We start from the raw sequence: 20,074 nt of genomic DNA, 5'->3' as shown, positions 1-20,074 counted from the left end.
ACTATTTAGTTCTAGAGGCCAGTAAAGAACATTCCTACAATTTCAAGAGGTGGTGATAAATGCCCTAATTCTTCCAAACCAAGCAATGGAGGGCCCAGTACTTCTGCAAGTTATGGTGCCCGAGTTGTACCAGGGAAACATTTCCCTGGTGAAGTCCCCCAAACAGCAAGGAAGGGAAGGACCCAAAAAAGATGCAGGGTGTGTTCCAAAAGGGGAATAAGGAAAGATACCATTTACCATTGCGAAACCTGCCCAGAAAAGCCTGGCCTGTGCATCAAAAATTCTTTCAGAATCTACCATTCATCCATGGAGCATTAATTTAATTACAACCTTGATGTACCCTGTAGTTTTACCACCATATATCTCTGATTTAGTCTGCATAACTTACATATCCACTTTTCACCAACCACTGTATATTCATTTCTGTGAAACACTTGTTAGGTCAAGTGTGCCCTTTCCATCCCTTGAAATGTTCGTACAGGGGTTTTCTTTCCAAAATGGGGTCACTTGTTGTCATTTCTGGAGACCTCAGGTAATTTATTTAATGCGGCATGGCACCCAAAATACATGTCTGCCAATTCAGGGCTGCAAAAAACATTTTTTGCACTTTTCCTTTAGAGACCTGCTGTGCACCAAAACAACAGGCTACAAGCACATAAAATACATGTCTGACAATTCAGGCCTGTCAGCAAAATTAATATTTAGCAGTTTGCCTGCTGTGCGCCCATAGAACAGGTTACAAGCACATATGGGGTGTTTGCAAAATGGGGAGAAAACGGGGAACATATACTGAGGTGCATTTTCTCCTTTAACCCCTTGTGAAAGTGAAAAGTTGGGGTCTGCTAGTAATTTTTCATTTTTACAAATGTGTGCTTTGAAATGCTTTCTCTAGTATTTCTGCCTTCTGTGAGTCACCTGTTTGCTGAAAAGTACCCTTTCCACCACTTAAAATGTTCGTATGGGGGTGCTCTTTCCGAAATGGGGTCACTTCTTGGGGTTTTTCATTTCTGGGGACCTCAGGAATTTATTGAATGCGACATGGCACCTAAAATAAATGTCTGCCAATTGAGGTCAGCAAAATCCATATTTAGCTGTTTGACTCTAGAGCCTATAGTGCCTGTGTGCACATACATTATTTTTTGATCACATAAAGCTACTAAAGAGCTACTAAACTGGTATATGGATTGCAGGATATAACTTACCAGGAAAGATTTAAGGACCTTAACATGTATAGCTTGGAAGAAAGACGAGACAGAGGGGATATGATAGAAACTTTTTAATACATAAAGGGAATCAACAAGGTAAAAGAGGAGAGAATATTTAAAAGAAGAAAAACTGCTACAAGAGGACATAGTTTTAAATTAGAGGGGCAAAGGTTTAAAAGTAATATCAGGAAGTATTACTTTACTGAGAGAGCAGTGGATGCATGGAATAGCCTTCCTGCAGAAGTGGTAGCTGCAAATACAGTGGAGGAGTTTAAGCATGCATGGGATAGGCATAAGGCCATTCTTCATATAAGATAGGGCCAGGGGCTATTCATAGTATTTAGTATATTGGGCAGACTAGATGGGCCAAATGGTTCTTATCTGCCGACACATTCTATGTTTCTATATGGGGTGTTGGCGTATTCACAACCAAGCGTTTCCTAATTCTGTGAAACGCCTGATGGGTCAAAGTGCTCACTACACACCTTGAAATATTCATTGAGGGGTGTAGTTTCCAGAATGGGGTCGCTTTTTGCGGTTTTCCATTGTAGGGCCACCTCAGGGTGTTTTCACATGCGACATAGCTCCCAATTACCATTCCAGCTAAATCCTCTCTCCTGACGCCATATTGTGCTCCTTCCACTCTGAAGCCTGCTGTGCGCCCATACATAACTTTTTGAGCACATATGGGATGTTGGCGTATTCGGGGGGAAATGGGGATCAAAATGTGGGGTGCATTTTGTCCTGTTACCCCTTGTGAAAGTGAAACATGTGGGTGGGTGTAAAGCAACTTTTTCTGGAAAATATAAAAAAAAAATATTTTCACAGGCAAGCGTTTCCTAATTCTGTGAAAAGCCTGATGGGTCAAAGTGCTCACTACACACCTTGAAATATTCCTTGAGGGGTGTAGTTTACGGAATAGGGACACTTTTTGGGGGTTTGAACTCTAGGGGTACCTCAGGGTGTGTTCAATTGCAAGATGGCGCCTGACAATGATTCAGGTGAAATCTGCCTTCCAGAAGCCATTTGGTGCTACTTTTCTTCTGACCCCTATGGTACGCCCATATAGAAGTATACAAGCACATATGGGGTTTTGTTGTAATCAGGAGAAAATGGGCAATAAATTAGTGGGTGCATTTTCTCCAGTTCCCCCTTGTGAAAGTGAAAAATGTAGGCCTAAAGTCAATTTTTCTGGAAAAAAAATGTATTTTTCATTTTCACAGCCAATTCCATGAATTACCTTTGAGGGGTGTAGTTTTCCAGAATGCGGTCACTTTTTGGGGGTTTCCACTGTAGGGCCACCTCAGTGTGTCTTCATATGCGACATAGCTCCCAATTACCATTCCAGCTAAATTTGCTCTCCAAAAGCCATATGTTGCTCCTTCCACTCTGAAGCATGCTGTGCTCCCATACATGAGTTTTTGATCATACATTGGGTGTTTCTGTAAACTTCAGATTCAGGGTAATAGATCTGGGGTTTTGTTTGGATGTTAACTCTTGATGTGTTACAGAAAAAATAGATTAAAATTGAAAATCTGCTAAAAAAAAATTCTAATGTCATTCCCATTTTCATTTAATTCTCGTGGGGCACCTAAAGGGTTAACAAACTTTGTAAAATCAGTTTTTAATAGCTTGAGGGGTGTAGTTTCTAATATGTAAGCCCCAGAAAGTGACTTTATAACTGAACTCGTCCTGAAAATTATCCAAACATAAAGTAGACATATGGGGAATGTAAAGTAATAACTATATTTGGAGTTACTACTATCTATTATAAAAGTAGACAAATGGAAATTTGGAAATTTGCTAATTTTTCAAAATTTTGTATTTTTTCATAAATAAAAATGAAATTGTTTGAATTAATTTTACCACTGTCATAAAGTATAATATGTGACGCGAAAACAATCTCAGAATGGCCTGATAAGTAAAAGCGTTTTAAAGTTACCACATAAAGTGACACATGTCAGATTTGCAAAAATCGGCCTGGGATTTTGGCCTCATGCACACGACCGTTGTTTCATTCCGTGTCCGTTGTTCCGTTTTTCGTGATTTTCTGAGGACTCATTGACTTTTAATGGATCTGTTGAAAACTCGGCTAATGCACCGTTTGTCATCCGCCTCCGTGATCCGTGGTTCTAGTCCGTCAAAAAAATATAACCTGTCCTATTTTTTTCACAGAAAACGGTTCACGGACCCATTCAAGTCAATGGGACGTGAAAAAACGTGGAGGCACACAAGTTTGTCATCCGCGTCAGTGCGTCCGTTTTTTTTCTATCATTTGCATTGGAAACTTGACTTAAGACTTTTTTTTACTTTTCTTCATGTCTGGTGATCCTCCAAAAATAAAGGAAGACACACGGAAACAAAAACGGAAACAGATCACGGAACAACGGAACCCCATTTTGCGGAACGGAACACAACAACTGTCGTGTGCATGAGGCCTTAAGGTGAAAAGTTGATCAGGAAGTGAAGGGGTTAAGGATAACAAAGGCAATGTTTTGGAGTGGCCATCACAAAGCCCTGATCTCAAATCTATTAAAAATGTATAGGCAAAGCTGAAAAGGCAGGTGCGAGCAAGGCGACCAACAAACATGGTTCAGGTACACCAGTTTTGTCAGGAGGAATGAGCCCAAATTTCGACCAACTATTGTGAGAGGCTTGTGGAAGGATATCCAAAACGTTTGACCCAAGTCATACAGTTTAAGGGCAATGGTACCAAATATTAATGAAATGTATGTAAACTTTTGACTGCAGAAAGTAATAAAAATGCTGTAAAACATGTTCTCTTTGGCATTTGGCAAATAATGATTATGGTAATCCTAATTGACCAAAAACAGGAAAGGTTTATTCAGATTTCATGTCAGATATTGAGAAAAACATGCATATGTGTCTTTTTATATAGTGTATGTAAACTTCTGACTTCAACTGTATGCCCAAGGACACTGCAAAGCTTGGTGCGAAAAGCCCCTTATACTTCCTAGGAGCAGCTCAGCCCCATGCAAGTGAATGTGCGATACCAAGCACAGCCGCTATACAATGTACTGCGCTATCGTTGGTGAGAGGGCAGTGTCGCTCACAGGAGTACTGCTGCCTTCTCAAAACAGCTCATCAGTATTAAAATGTTGGAAAACCCTTTTAAACTTTTCTAAGAAAATATGTAATTCACAAGAATAACCACATGAGGTCACTGTGAACTGTAATACAGCTCTAAAACTATATGGTGATGATGCCAGCAGGAGAATACTCAGAAAACCTAGAAGTTCAACAACAGCAATTATTTGTATTGATAAGCCTCTTCCACACGTCAGTAAATTGCAGTCTTGTCCTGTCCATGTTCTCCATGGACAGCTCACGTATCCACAGATTTTAAAATGTTTATTCACACATCCTTATACATACACTACTTTGGTCCATGCTGTGGACCATATGTATTCATTGAGGTTTATGGGTCAGTGTAAACCACTGACAGAATACGGATGTCATCGGTGTTCTGTTAGCGGTTTCCACTGACTATTGGTACGAGATGCTGTGGAAATCTCTTTATGAGCGTAGCAGTGCACATATACGACTGGCACACAGAGGGCATACAAAACAGACATATGGACCAACAATGGACCCTTCACAGATAAAACACTGACTGTCATGTCACACAGATGTGTGAAAGAGGCTTACGATTATAGAAATAGACAACTTTCAAAAATGTTTAATTTATTGTTTTAAAAGTGCTCCCTAGTGGTTTTATTTCATTTTAAAGGTCATTACTAGAGATGGCCTTGCGGTTTGCTCGGCAGTCGGTTCGCAGCGAACTTTACTCATTCACGGTTCGCCGAACATGCGAACATATGGCAATATTCACCGGCGCCATATTCTTTTACATTGTGAAGAACTTTGACCCATGACACTTCCATCAGGTGGTACAGGACAGCCAATTGAGACATTTCAGCACATGGACATACCCCCCTACCTTATAAACAGACCTGATCTGCCATTTTTCATTCTGTCTTTTGTCAGTGTAGGGATCAGCAGGATTGTAGACACCCGAGTTCTCCGGAGATCCCACCAGTATGTCGTTCATTGGAGAGGATACGGACCAGAGGAGAGGATGTGGGTTCCAGCGACCGATGTTAATGCTAGTCATCTGGTGAGAGCATTCCACAGAGCTCATCCTGATAAGCCCGGAAGTCACCAGTAGAAGGGGGGGTACTGTCACACCGGTGACAGGTTTGAGAAGGTCTGAAAGATTATCTGCACGTTAGTGATCTGACAGCTTCATTCGGTTTTTGGAAGAGCTGGAGTGTGGTTCTAGTTGAAGTCCTGTTAATCCATCATCCATCAGCCTCAGAAGTTAAGTGTTCCGTTTGTTGTATTTTGTTTTCCCCCCACCTTTGTTGTTTACTAGGCCTCAGCAAGACGCTGGTTCCTTCATCAGGGAAGGAGCGGGTTGTCTCTGCCCTGTCATTACCATTAGGGCATCCGAGGGCCACCAAGGTTTTCTAGGTTCCTGTGTATGGGCATCTCTACCATCGAGAGGTGCCCATACGGATAGGAGTTAGGGCCAGGAGCAGGGTTTTATAGGTGGTGATCCTTTTCCTTCCCTAGCGGTGCGGCCTAGTGTCTTTTCCCTTTCTTCTTTTTATCTTTTGGTGTTCTCCCCTACTACATCCGTGACAGTATGAATAAGGCCTTAGAGTGCATTCACACGACCGTATAAATGAATCCGCATCCTTTCCGCAATTTTGCGGAACGGGTGTGGACCGATTCATTTCAATGGGGCCACAAAAGATGCGGACAGCACACCGTGTGCTGTCCGCATCGGTTGTTCCGTTCCACAGCCCCGCAAAAAATATGGAGCATGTCCTATTCTTGTCCGCGGTTCCAGACAAGAATAGGCATTCTCTATATAGCGCTGGCCATGTGCAGTCCGCAAAATGCTGAACGGCCGATATCCGTGTTTTGCGGATCCGCAATTTTTAGACCGCAAAACACTTACGGTCCTGTGAATGCACCCTTAAAGGGGATTTACAGGGGCAGACGAGCAGCAGATTGTCAGGAAGGAAGCAGTTAGCTGCTCGTTAAAGGGTTTATCTGATCCTGTAAACATCCTGTAACATGCCTGAGTCCCTTATAGAGAACATACTTAACTGGTTCCTGATGCCTGCGTCCCTCCGGCTCCCTGCACAGCTGCCGCTGCATCTCCTTGTAGTGCAGATCACAACATCCAGCAATGGGGGGTGCAGCCAATAGCAGGCCGCAACGGTGACTTGCTCCCCTAGCTCATGGGTGAAGTTACACCTGATGCAAGCGAGCAGGTCACCATCGCAGCCTGTTACTGGCTGAAAACCCCCTGCCCCCCTTGTATGTTGTGATCTGCACTACAAGGAGATGCAGCGGCGACTGTGCAACGATCCGGAAGGACTCAAGTGTGGGGACCAGTTAAAAGGGTTGGCCACTTTCTGGTTATTGTTGACCAATGTGTTTGTAAGATAATTCTATGGCACTTACTAATATAGTATTTGTTGAAAGTTCATAAGCTATGCCCCCTTTTTACAAAATCGTTTGTGCTGTCCTCATAGAGGTCCTGTCTATAAAATGGCTGATGATGGAGGGTCATATATCCAGGCAAATCACCTCCCTATGATGTCTCCTCCATTCAAACACACTGCACCTACACTAAACTCCCAACAGAACAAATATAGATGGCAGAGGCAGTGTATTTAAATGGAGGAGGCATCACATGAAGTTGATTTGCCTGGTCACATGACATTCCATCAGCGGCCATCTTATGTACAGGACCACTGTATGCAGTGTCGTGCCGAGGGGGGGCGGTCCACACCGGGTTTCAGGCTGTCAGCTATACAGGGGGGGGGGGGGGGGGGTGCCATGCATGCCTGCCTCCAGGCAGGGAACTGAGAGAGTTCAGAAATCATAGGCAGGGGGCAGCCTCTGACTGAGAGCCTAGCAGCGCTAGCGCATCCTGCCATTGCCATTAATTGAATCATTTAATGAATGGCTCAGGCGGGATGAGCAGCAGCGCCCGCCCCAATGTCTCTGCAAGGAAGGAGAGCTGTGATTCTCTTAGGCGAAAGGACCTTTGATGACATTATTACTATGTGACCAGTAACATATCGATATTAATGGTCACATGGCTATGAGGTAATCAAAGGTCCTTTCTCTCTAGGAGTGTTGCTGCAGATGTTTGTCATAATTGTGGAGCTTTTTTTGTGAAGATTACATCAGGAAAAGGTGACAGGGGCTGTTATGCTAATATACTGTAAAGTGGAGTGCTGTATAGTGTGGGGTGCTATACTGTTCTACTGTATACTGTGGGGTGCTGTTTACTGTGGAGTGCTGTATACTATGGGGTGCTGTACACTGTGGGGTGCTGTACTGCTCTACTGTATACTATGGGGTGCTGTATACTGTGGAGTGCTGTATACTGTGGGGGACTATACTGCTCCACTGTATAGTCCCCCACAGTATACAGTGGGGGACTATACTGCTCCACTGTATACTATGGGGTGCTGTATACTGTGGGGTGCTGTATACTGAGGGGTGCTGTATACTGTGGGGTACTGTATACTGTGGGGTGCTATACTGCTCTAATGTATACTGTGGGGTGCTGTATATTGTGGAGTGCTCTACTGTATACTGTGGGGTGCTGTATACTCAGGGGTTCTGTATACTGTGAGGTACTGTATACTGTGGGGTGCTGTATACTGTGGGGTGCTGTATACTGAGGGGTACTGTATACTGTGGGATACTGTATACTGTGGACTGCGCTATATTGTGGGGTGCTCTGCTGTATACTGTGGGGTGCTGTATACTGTGGGCTACTGTATACTGTGGGATGCTATACTGCTCTACTGTATACTGTGGGGTGCTGTACAATGTGGGATACTGTATACTGTGGGGTACTGTATACTGTGGGGTGCTATACTGCTCTACTGTATATTTTGGGGTGGTGTATACTGTGGGGTGCTTTATATTGTGGAGTGCTATACTGCTCTACTGTATACTGTGGGGTGCTGTATATTGTGGGGTGCTATATTGCTCTACTGTATACTGTGAGGTGCAATACTGGATGTTATACTGCATACTGTGGGGTACTATATACTGTGGGGTGCTGTATACTGTGGGGTGCTGTATATTGTGGGGTGCTATACTGCTGTACTGTATACTGTAGGGGTGTTATACAGTAAGCTATAGGATGCTATACTGCATACTGTGGGGTGTTATATTATGTATTGCATACTGTGGGGTGCTGTATACTATAGGGTGCTATACTGCATACTGTGGGGTGCTGTATACTATAGGGTGCTATACTGCATACTGTGGGGTTCTGTATACTATAGGGTGCCATACTGCATACTGAGGGGTGCTGTATACTATGTATTGCATACTATGGGGCAGTGTATACTGGGCGATGTTATATACTGTATAATGCGTGGCATTACACTGTATACTGCGGAGTGTTGTACGCTATACACTATGAGGGGCTGGGGCTGTTATAGGAAAAATTCTTACCTGGGATTTTACTTTCCTTGAGTCCGTAGGCAGCACAGAATGGGTTAACTTCGTTCTCATCCGATCCTAGGACCGCCCACCTAGATAAAAGGTACAGATTAAAATAATTAAATCATTAGTAGTGACCTATAAAGGCTGCTTCCTCCAGAACCTCCTTGTGTTAATACAAATAGACTCAGACCAAGAATTATGCCAAAAAAAACAATATAAGAAATTTATTAGGGAGGGTATACTTGTGCTGCCTACGGACTCAAGGAAAGTAAAATCCCAGGTAAGAATTTTTCCTTTCCCATTTCGTCCTACGGCAGCACAGAATGGGATTTTCATAGATCACAAGGGGGGGTATCTTCACTCAGAGCTGCAGACAGAACCCCAGTGCCAAAGGCTGAGCTCCTAGCGTTAACATCCAAAAGATAATGCTTGACGAAGGTCAGGGATGAAGACCAGGATGCTGCATTGCAGATTTCTTCAATCGAGACCTGTGCGACCTCTGCCCAAGAAGTAGTCGTGGCCCTGGTGGAATGTGCTCTCACTGGAAATGGAGGTGGTATCTCTTCCAGAGAATAGGTTTCCATTATTGTGGCTTTGATCCATCTTGCCAAAGTATCTTTAGAAGGAGAAGAACCCTTTCTTGGCCCAGAGAAGAGGACAAAAAGGTTTTCTACTGCTCTGAATTCTCTTGTTCTTTGCAAATAGATAAGTAGAGCTCTTTTAACATCCAATGTATGTAAGAGTTTCTGATTCTCGTCCAGAGGCTCAGGAAAAAATACTGGGAGGAACGACTCTCTATTTTTGTTTGCTGTTGAAGGGATTTTAGGCAAAAAGGCTGGCATAGTACGAAGAAGAACCCCATCTGGCAGGAAACGTAAGTATGGGAATTTTGAAGACAATGCCTGAAGTTCCCCCAGTCTTTTGGCAGACGTAATTGCTGTAAGGAATAGAGTCTTGCAGGAGAGCCATTTGTAGTCCACTTCCTGTAATGGCTCAAATGGGGGAGCTGCAAGCCTTTTTAGTACCAGAGAAAGATCCCAGATGGGAACCGGGTCTCTATGAATAGGTTTGAGCCTCTTGATTGCCTTGAAAAACCGGAATAGCAAAGGATGATGAAGGAATTCATTTTCTGTTACAGAGTTTATTGCCGTCATGTGGGATCTTAACGTATTTGGCTTGAGCCCTTTCTGGAACCCATCTTGAAGGAACTGCAGGATGTTAGAAATATTGATGGTTTCATGGCTGGTCTGTGACATCCAGGATAGAAATTTTTGCCAGACTTTAGCATATTTTCTGTTGGTAGAGTCTTTCCTAGACGCCAGCAGGGTGTTGATTACCGATTGTGACAAGCCCCTTCTCTCTAGTCTGCTTCTCTCAGCCTCCAGGCCGTAAGGTGTAGACGTTGTAGATTCTGATGATACAGGTTGTTCTGCAACAGGAGATCTGGCCGCAGGGGGAGTCTCCAGAAGTTCCCCCTGGACAAGTGAAGTAGAAGGGGAAACCACGACCTTCTCGGCCAAAATGGCGCAATCATAATGGCCTGAGGCTTCTCCTCTGCTATTTTCTGAAGAACTCTCGGGATGGAGGTACCGGGGGAAATATATAGATGAATAGGCGTTCCCAGCTCATGGAGAAGGCGTCCACCACTGTTGGACTGTCGAAGCTGTTCAGTGAACAAAACCTGCTCAATTTTCTGTTCTCCGCTGTCGCCATCAGATCCCATGCAGGAGAGCCCCACTTCTCTGTAATTTGGTGAAAAACGGACTGATTGAGCTCCCATTCGACTTGGTTCACCGTCTTCCTGCTCAGATGATCCGCTTGCGTATTGCAGCAGCCCCTGATATGCGCTGCTTTTAGTTCCAGCAGGTGTGATTCCGCCCAGCTGAAAATAGTTTTGCACAACTCCAGAAGAAGTCCGCTCCTCGTACCTCCCTGTTTGTTCAGGTAGAATACGGTAGTCAAGTTGTCCGAACGGATCAGAACGGATCTCCCCACTATATCGGACTTGAAGTGGCGAAGAGCCAACAGAACCGCCTTCAGCTCTTTGTAGTTCGAGGATTTCATCCTGTCCTCGTGCGTCCAGAGGCCTTGCACCCACTTGTTCAGAAGAAGGGCTCCCCATCCTTGGCCGGAGGCATCCGTAGTTATGATCACCGGAGACAGGAACTGGAAGCTCTTTCCTTTGACTAAATTTTCTGTGCGTAACCACCATCTGAGGGACCGAATTGTCGCTGGATTCAGCCTTATTCTCGCGTCCAAACTGAGTCTGGAGAGTCGCCAAGCTCGCAGCATATTCATCTGAAGATCCCTGCTGTGGATATTTGCCCAAGGGACAGCTTCTGAAACTGACGTCATATGACCCAGAGTTTTCATAACCCTTCGTACTGAAGGGGAGTGGAGGGACATCAGAGTTCTCATCTCCTTCTTCAGTGCTTCCACCTTTGGCATAGGAAGATAGAGCTTCATGGTGACAGTGTTTACTAGAAACCCCAGGAAGATCTTGGATGTTGCTGGGACCGTATCTGATTTTTCCCAATTTATTAGGAAACCCACAGATTGTAAGAGGTCCACCGTCTGTTCCAGATGTTGATGCAGTAGTTTCTCTGTACCGGCTACCAGCAACCAGTCGTCTAGGTATGGGAAGATTTGGATCCCCCTCAGGCGAAGTTCTACTGCAATAAGTACTGCTATCTTTGTGAATATCCTCGGGGCTGAACATAACCCGAAGGGAAGAGCTCTGAACTGGTACTGCAAAATGTTTCCGCCTCTTTTGATGGCAACTCTCAGGAATCTTCTTGCCTGTGGATTTATGGGAATATGCAGATAGGCGTCTTTGAGATCTAAAGAAGCCATGAACAGGTTCTTCCTGAGGACAGCAGCGATGGATCTTATCGTTTCCATCTTGAAATGGATCTTCTTTAGATGACGGTTTAAGTAGCGCAGGTCTATAATTAGCCGACTCTTCCCATTCCCTTTGGGTACGCAGAAAATTCTGGAGTAGATTCCAGAGTTCTTTGAATCGTTTGGAACTGGTTCCAAAGTTCCCTTTTCTCTGAACTCTCTTAACAAAAGAAAGATCTGTGGATCTCTTGGTTTGTTTACAGTAAACCTGTCCTTTGGTGCGTGATTGAACTCCAGATTGTAGCCATTTCGTATGATGTCCAGAGCCCACCTGTCTGATGTAATTTGAAGCCAGCTCCGGTAAAAACTGGATAATCGACCTCCTACCCTTATAATTCTGGCGTCAGAATTCCTGCTTCTGAGGCCTATTCTCTTCCGTTTTCCTCTTAGATTTCTCAGACGAACCCCAAGTTCTACGGTCAGATCTTCCTCGGTTTGAGCGACCTCTATAGCCTGATCTTCTGGGATCCTGTCTGTAGGAACGAAAACTCCTGGGTTTATCCTTCCGCTTGGTTTGAGGAAAACGTAATACTTTATCCTCCATATTTGCCTTCAACAGCTTATCCAGGTGAGACCCGAACAATTCTCCCGGCTCAAAAGGGAGGGAACATAAATTGTTCTTCGAAGATGCATCCCCAGACCAGAGCTTTAACCAGAGCGATCTTCGTATGGAGTTCGTGAGAGCCATGTTCTTCGCCGTAAACCTTATCGTATCTACTGGGAAATCACAGAGGAATTCTGCTGCCAGCTTCAGGTTAGGTATTTGTTTCAGGAGGTCTTCTCTGGAGACACCGTCTTCAATGTCCCTGCCAAGATGGCTTAACCATACTCTGAGAGCTCGCACCACTGGGACTGATGCCATGGCCGCTTTATTAAGAGACGCCAGGTGTGTGACCTCTTGAGGAGGCCATCCGCCTTCCTCTCCATAGGGTCCTTCAATAAGGCTGAGTCATCTGATGGAAAAAATGATTTCCTGGCTAACCTCGTCACTGCTGGGTCTACCCTAGCAGGGCCTTCCCAGCTCGAGGATTCCGCCGGATCTGTTTTATAAACTGCTCTGAATCTGGAGCCTAAGTTCAGCCTTGCCACTGGATGTTCCCACTCTTTACGCATAACTGCATCAAGAACAGGGTGACCTGGAAACACCGACGCCTTTTTCTTCGGGAAGTAGAAGAGATTATCCTCGTCATGGCTACTGGCCTTTTCTTTACTGGTCTCAATGATACTCTTCACTTCTTTAATCAGATGATTCGTATCAGATTTGTTAAATAGAAAGTTATCTTCTAGAACAGGAGACTCAGAACTAGAGGAGATTTCGCCTTCTGACCGTGAATCCGCAGAGGAGGAAACCGGAGACCGACGTCTCCTCTTTTTTGATGACTTTTTTTACTTAGATTGTTTGAGGAAAGCCTTAAACAGGGACATCATCTCGGTGGTGTTGTCATCTGATGCTTCATCTGGATGGGAGCACTGCTCACAGATGTTAGAGGTATGGTCTTCCAGTAAGGGCTGCAGACAGGAGATGCAGAGTACAGATTCAGCTCTCTGTTTCTTTTTTGCAGGTATAGTTTCCTGTGTGTCCTGGAAACACCTGAGGCAGAGATCCTGCAGGAAGTCATCAGGAAGAGGTTGATCACAACCCTGACACAATCTGTATTTGCTCTTGCGAGCCCTCTTTTCCTTTTTGCTGGATGTGGAGGACATCTAAAAAAAAAAAAGGAGGTACAAGTCATCCAATAAAAAACAGCAGGGTAATCAGGGGTTAACTGCCTGACAATAGGACAGGCAATACCTTCAAACCGCTAGAGCTCAGCTGCCTAGGTACCAGGGCATCTGAGCTCTGCATAGTCCCGCTTCTTATACCTGTGTTTTGAATTTGGCGCCCAAAGGAGTGGGACGTGCGCCTATGACGTCAGACGCGCCGCGTCTGCGTTCCACGATGCGTTCCACATGCGGGATACCGGAAGTGGGAAGATAGCCGGCAATACCTGAGCGGCACAGCGCTTAACAGCCAAACCAATGGCCGGACGCTGAAGGGACGCAGGTGGGAGGCAAGCAGGACGAGAGTGGAGCCAGGGAAGCATACATGGCTGAAACCACTCTCCGGCCTTGACCTGGAAAAAACAAGGTACAAACGGCCATCTCCAAGGAGGATCCATAGGTGGGCTTCATCCTCCGATGAGGACAATAAAAAAACACAAGGAGGTTCTGGAGGAAGCAGCCTTTATAGGTCACTACTAATGATTTAATTATTTTAATCTGTACCTTTTATCTAGGTGGGCGGTCCTAGGATCGGATGAGAACGAAGTTAACCCATTCTGTGCTGCCGTAGGACGAAATGGGAAATGATAGACGTCAATTCAACAAATCTGACCTAGATAAATAAAGGGTATTAGGTTCTCCTAAAAAAAAAAATGCCCCTCCCCTACGGCTGATAGCCCCAATTTACATTTATCCTATAATCTGGTGTAATAATTCCACTCTATTTCATTAAAAGTCCTCCGACCACTAAACACCGGCGAGCTATCGGAGTGTATTATTCTGCGTTCACTCCTGCACCAGGGATGTGGTTCTGTGCACTGTCACCACTCGTCCCTCTATTGCGTCCTTTTCATTGATTAATCGCATTGATTATATGGTTTAGGGTCAGCACTGACGATAGCCGTCCTCTACAATCGCTTCATATGCAATAAGCAGGATACGGGTATACGCTGACGCCAAATTATGCAATGACTGGGTCAGGTGTAGATGATAGTCTATGTTTTGTTCGTGACGCAAATTGCAGCGTGCGCAGGATACTATCACAGGGCCCTTCCAAGGTGTTATAACGCACGTCCCAGATTAGGAATGCCAGATGGGTGAAATCGCTTATAATGTCTCTATAGGTGGTGATAATTGTGTCAACGGTGTCTCCTACCTGGGTACTGCTGGACTCCTGGCTCACTTGCAATATTTTGAGTGTCGTGAGAGTTGGAATAATAGAGGGATTTTGTAGCAAAAATGATGTCCAGACCTTTAGATGAAGTTCAAACTTTTGTTTACTGAAGATAACTTGTATCCAAGCAGTATACAGCTTTGGTCTTTGGTCCCAGCAGGTTTTAGCAATCATTGGCAGGAATAAATCTTCAGCACTATAAATCTGGAGCTTGCAGAGTATTTTGTCTGCTTGATGGCTCTGTACTTGTGGCAGGAATCTACTGCACTTTTTTATACTTCTGCTGTGTGGGGACAGACTAGCTGATGAGGATATGGCTTCTCCTAGGTCTCTGGACTTGACTCTCAGATGATATCTCAGGGAATGCTTTCGTCCTGGAACTCTGGAGGTTGTCTGCTTTCTTTTCATCCAGCTGAGGCTGCAGGGCTCAGTCTGGGTATTTGATCAATGTCTTAGCCGAGACAAGATCCTGGCTTTTTTCCCTATGCAGGGGGACTCCTGAACTCTATCACACAGCCTTCCCCAACAGGGGTGGCTGGAACACTGACCTAACTTCCTTCTCCTCTCATACTGCAGGATGTGGGAACAGTCCACACCTACACAGAGGGGGAGCTAAGCTGGAATGAACCATTCCAGCTTAGATTCACAAAACTGGGACTGATACCTTGCCAATGTTGCTTCATAAATTGTAGATAAGACAGCACTACTCACTGTATTATTCCAGTTCATTAGTGGAGGTGCCCGCAGCGTTAAATTCTAGCCTTCTGAACTCCTTAATAACTTGCAATACAATGAAAAAACTGCGGCACTCCGATATCTTAGAAATTATCCCCTTTATTTCACTGAAACAGCGACGTTTCGACCTGTCTTTATCAAGCTCCTAACAGGTTGAAACGTCGCTGTTTCGGTGAAATAAAGGAGATAATTTCTAAGATATCACAGTGAAGCAGTTTTTCATTATATTGCCAATGTTATTGCCACCTAGTGGTCAACCTGGAAAACTACAACAATAATTGTATTTAATACAGTGTTTAGATCAGGGGTGCACAACCTTTTCTGGTTGGGGGCCACATTGTCAACCTGAAACAATTCCAAGGGCCGAACATAATCTTTAAAGGGGTATTACCAAGTGAAATACTATATTTATGGCATATTGAACATACAGTATATATTCTAAATGTCTAGTTTAACTTCTAGGACTCCCATCTAATGGGACAATACATGAAAGATTCATGTGAGCAGCCACAAGATATAGACATACATGTCTGCTACCAGATGGCTGGGGGCCGCATAAAATGGTATTGAGGGCCGCATGTGGCCCCCGGGCCGCAGGTTGTGCACCCCTGGTTTAGATGCACAGTTGTGAAGACATGAGCAAAATCATATCAGATGACAAATGTAAAGGCTCTTTACAGATAGTAGAGGGTTAGAGGCGTGTAGTAACACAACTCTGGGGTGTTACACATATGCTGCCCCCATAACGTTTGCCAGATCTCTGGCATCCTCAGGGGTAATGGGCAACGACACTATATACGTGGCATAGTTTTCTTTAATATTTACCAGCAAAAAATAAACATGGGGCACAACGTGAAAGAGGGGACGGTCGGGGAAAATGGACAGAGCAGGCCCAAGATGGGTAAACAGCCCCCGGCCTGATATACTTAATCCGCCCCTGTGTGAGTGCTCTCACACCTATCTCACTTGTATGCTCGCCGCCAGATGCCGCTCACCTTCCAGGCGGAAAAACCTACCATCTTCCTTGTAGCCACTTGCTCCAGTGCTCCTGAGCAAGAAAACGGCTGTGCGGCCTGTGCCTTCTAGTGAAGTGACCACCTCACCAGTGTTGTGTGTGTCACAGTGTGTGTCTGCAGATACAGTGCCGCCGAGCTGAGCCTGCAAAAAGCACTGTGGTGTGGTGCAGACAGTCACAGTGGCACTGTGGTGTGGTGCAGACAGTCACAGTGGCACTGTGGTGTGGTGCAGACAGTCACAGTGGCACTGTGGTGTGTGGCAGTTAGGAGTGGTGCAGACAGTCACAGTGGCACTGTGGTAGTTAGGAGTGGTGCAGATAGTGGCACTGTGGCAGAACAGTGTGCAGGCAAGAGGCAGCAGACTAGACAGACTAGAGAGGTATTTTTTCAGTTAAGGGCCTTGCTGCGTTGTATTTTCAATGGGGGGGGTTGAGGAGTCACAAGGCTGCTGCCAGCCAGTGCCAGGAAAGAAATTTACAAGGGGTCCAAATATGGATGGGAGAAAGGACCAGGCTTATTAACCTGTAGGATACCAGGATACGGCGCTGCAGGACATGACTTGAGTCCCAGCTCTGTACAGGTATGGTGGGCTGATCGGGCAGGTGCAGGAGCTGTGCCCGTCCGATCAGCGGCACGGGTCCGGCTGTCACTGACAGCTGAGCCCCTACTATCAGGGCAGGGTGCACCGGCATCAGTGAAAACTTCAGCCCGCTCTCTATAAAAATATAACATGATTCGCCCCGTCAGGTGAACCTGTAAGAAAAATATATAAAAGCTGAGAAAAACAGTAGTTTTTCCTTCACCTTCCCTTACAAAATGTGTAATACCAGCTTACATTGTATTTTCATGGTGACACACTCCCTTAAAATTTTCATTTACGAGAAATTTTCGGTTTACGAGCGATAACAAATGTTATTTCAATTAAATTAAATATTTCTGTATATTTAAACGTGAAAATAAAGTTTCTTATGGTTTTGGCGGGGGGTGCCAGAGAATGTACCCGCCCCAGGTGCCAAATACCCTAGGCATGCCACTGACTGTGTGGACAGCACAAAAGCCTTTGTAAACAAGGGGACATACCTCAAGAAATATAGAAAATGGTGCAGAATCTCCACAAGTGCCATATAATCATCTTACAAACACAGTGATTAACAGTAATCAGAAAGTGGCCAACCCCTTTAAGTATGTTCTCTATGAGGGACCCGGGAATTTCGTGGGGTGTTTATAGGATAGGATAACCCCTTTTAAGTGGAGATGAAGCGTTGCATTTACATGCAGTGATCATCTCCACAGTATGGGGAGGAGTGGTCACTATTGCGATCACTCGTCCTCATATAGCTGCATTGTCTCTGGGCAGCATATCGAACGATCATTTAACCCACTGCACACGCGATTTGCTTGTTCATCGGGCGATTGGCTGCAAATCTAGAAGGGCAGATTGGGTTGATATGAACGCTCGTTCCCGACCTTCTGTGCGATTATCTGCCCATCTAATTCCACCTTAGGTCTATGGCATCACACACTTACCTACACGGGTTTTTTTTTTGTGAAAGAGGGGTCCAAGCTCCCAGAGATTGTGACTAGCAATGAGTGCAAGGTAATGTATCAGGCACGTTAGTGTGCATTTAAAATCCATGTAAAAGCATTACATTGCTCACACAGGTCACTTTCACACGGCCAGTATTTGGTCAGAGTGTTTTTCATCAGCATTTGTAAGCCAAAACCAAGAGTCGATCCAAAATATAGAAGAGGTACAAAACGTTCAATTATACTTTTTCCTCTCCTCTTTTTGGCTTACAAATGCTGAAAAAATACTGACCATGTCAAAGTGACCACAGCTTTTTTCCCCACCAAACTACTGTGTAATGTTTGTGCCCAGGCTTTATATGGTGACTTGGCACATAACCCTAGTTGGCAACACTAAAAGAGGAACAATAGTCAGATTTTGAAGAGGGTAACAAAAAGTGGTTAGGTTAATAAGCCACAGAACATTTTTCCCTTGTGCACTGCCCATATAGGTCATACCCCAAATCTAAATAGGACATACGACCCCTTCAGCACACCTACATACGGATACCCAGACCTCCTGTAGCACCCGTCACACATAGACTCTCATGTTCCAAAAAAGATTGAATGCCTCAATATGGAATAGCACAGTGATGGCGAACCTTTAGGGGACAGAGTGCCCAAAATGCAACCCAAAAAACAATTATTTATTGCAAAGTGCCAACAGTTAATACCGAAAAATACTGGCCAAGTGAAGCTGTGGGGGCGTGGCTTAACAAAGGCCCCAGTAAAATGAATGATCCCGTTAGTGCCCCCAAGTATTAAAAATGTTCCATTAGTGGCCCCTAGTATTAATAATGCCCCAGTAGTGGCCGCTAGTATTAATAAGGACCACATTAGTGGCCCCCAGTATTAATAATGCCCTATGTGGGGGCGTGGCTTAACAAAGGCCCCAGTAAAATGAATGATCCCGTTAGTGCCCCCAAGTATTAAAAATGTCCCATTAGTGGCCCCTAGTATTAATAATGCCCCAGTAATGGCCCCTAGTATTAATAAGGACCACATTAGTGGCCCCCAGTATTAATAATGCCCCATTAGTGGCCCACATTATTAATAAGGCCATCATTTGTGTTCTCCAGTATTAATAAAGCCCCATTAGTGGCCACCAGTATTATCAAGGCCCCTATTAGTGGCCCCCAGTATTAATAATGCCCCATTAGTGGTCCCAGTATTAATACGGCCCCCATTAGTGTTCTCCAGTATTAATTAAGCCCCATTAGTGGCCCCTAGTATTAGCAAGACCCCTATTAGTGGCCCCTAGTATTAATAATGCCCCATTAGTGGCCTCCAGTATTAATAAGGCCCCCATTAGTGTTCTCCAGTATTAATAAAGCCCCATTAGTGGCCACCAGTATTATCAAGGCCCCTATTAGTGGCCCCCAGTATTAATAATGCCCCATTAGTGGTCCCAGTATTAATACGGCCCCCATTAGTGTTCTCCGGTATTAATAAAGCCCCATTAGTGGCCACCAGTATTAGCAAGGCCCCTATTATTGGGCCCTAGTATTAATAATGCCCCTTTAGTGGCCCCTAGTATTATTAAGACCCCCATTAGTGGCCACGGTATTAATAAGGCCCCCAATATTAAAAATGCCCCTTTAGTGGACCCAGTATTAATAAGGCCCCATTAGTGGCCCCTAGTATTAATGCCCCATTAGAGGCCCCCAGTATTTATAAGGCCCTCATTAGTGGCTCCCAGTATTAATAATGCCCCAGTATTGGCCCCCAGTATTAATAAGTCCCCCATTAGTGGCCACCAGTAAAATAAAAGGCTATGTACAACTTTGGAGGCATTTTTTTTATGATTGCATGTAGGGCTGCAGCTAACGATTATTTGAATAATCGATTAGTTGCCGATTAATTTCTTCGATTAATCGATTAATCGGGAAAAACGACAAAATTACAAAACAGAGGTTTATATGATCTTACTTGAAAAATTATGTTCAAAGGCCATATTAAAACAAATTGTGGGCGACACTATTATGGGGGATCTGTGGGCGACACTATTATGGGGGATCTGTGGGCGACACTTATGGGGGATCTGTGGGCGACACTTATGGGGGATCTGTGGGCGACACTTATGGGGGATCTGTGGGCGACACTTATGGGGGATCTGTGGGCGACACTTATGGGGGATCTGTGGGCGACACTTATGGGGGATCTGTGGGCGACACTTATGGGGGATCTGTGGGCGACACTTATGG

The 20,074-nt window shown here is 44.8% G+C and overlaps 1 protein-coding gene across 1 annotated transcript in view; it reads left to right on the top strand.

Annotated features, from left to right (window-relative positions):
* Positions 1–5,310: 5,310 nt before the first annotated feature.
* The window catches only part of STK31 (serine/threonine kinase 31), a 250,414-nt gene continuing 235,650 nt past the window's right edge, over positions 5,311–20,074 (top strand). Inside the window, exon 1 of the mRNA XM_044295539.1 lies at positions 5,311–5,343. The gene's annotated coding sequence lies outside the window, so the exon portion shown is untranslated. The remainder of the gene's footprint in view (positions 5,344–20,074) is intronic.

This window comes from Bufo gargarizans, chromosome 5 (genome assembly GCF_014858855.1).
Source record: "Bufo gargarizans isolate SCDJY-AF-19 chromosome 5, ASM1485885v1, whole genome shotgun sequence".
In the NCBI taxonomy this organism is placed as follows: domain Eukaryota; kingdom Metazoa; phylum Chordata; class Amphibia; order Anura; family Bufonidae; genus Bufo; species Bufo gargarizans.
The sequence above is the reverse complement of the archived record's forward strand: the minus strand, read 5'-3'. Positions and strand labels throughout refer to the sequence as shown.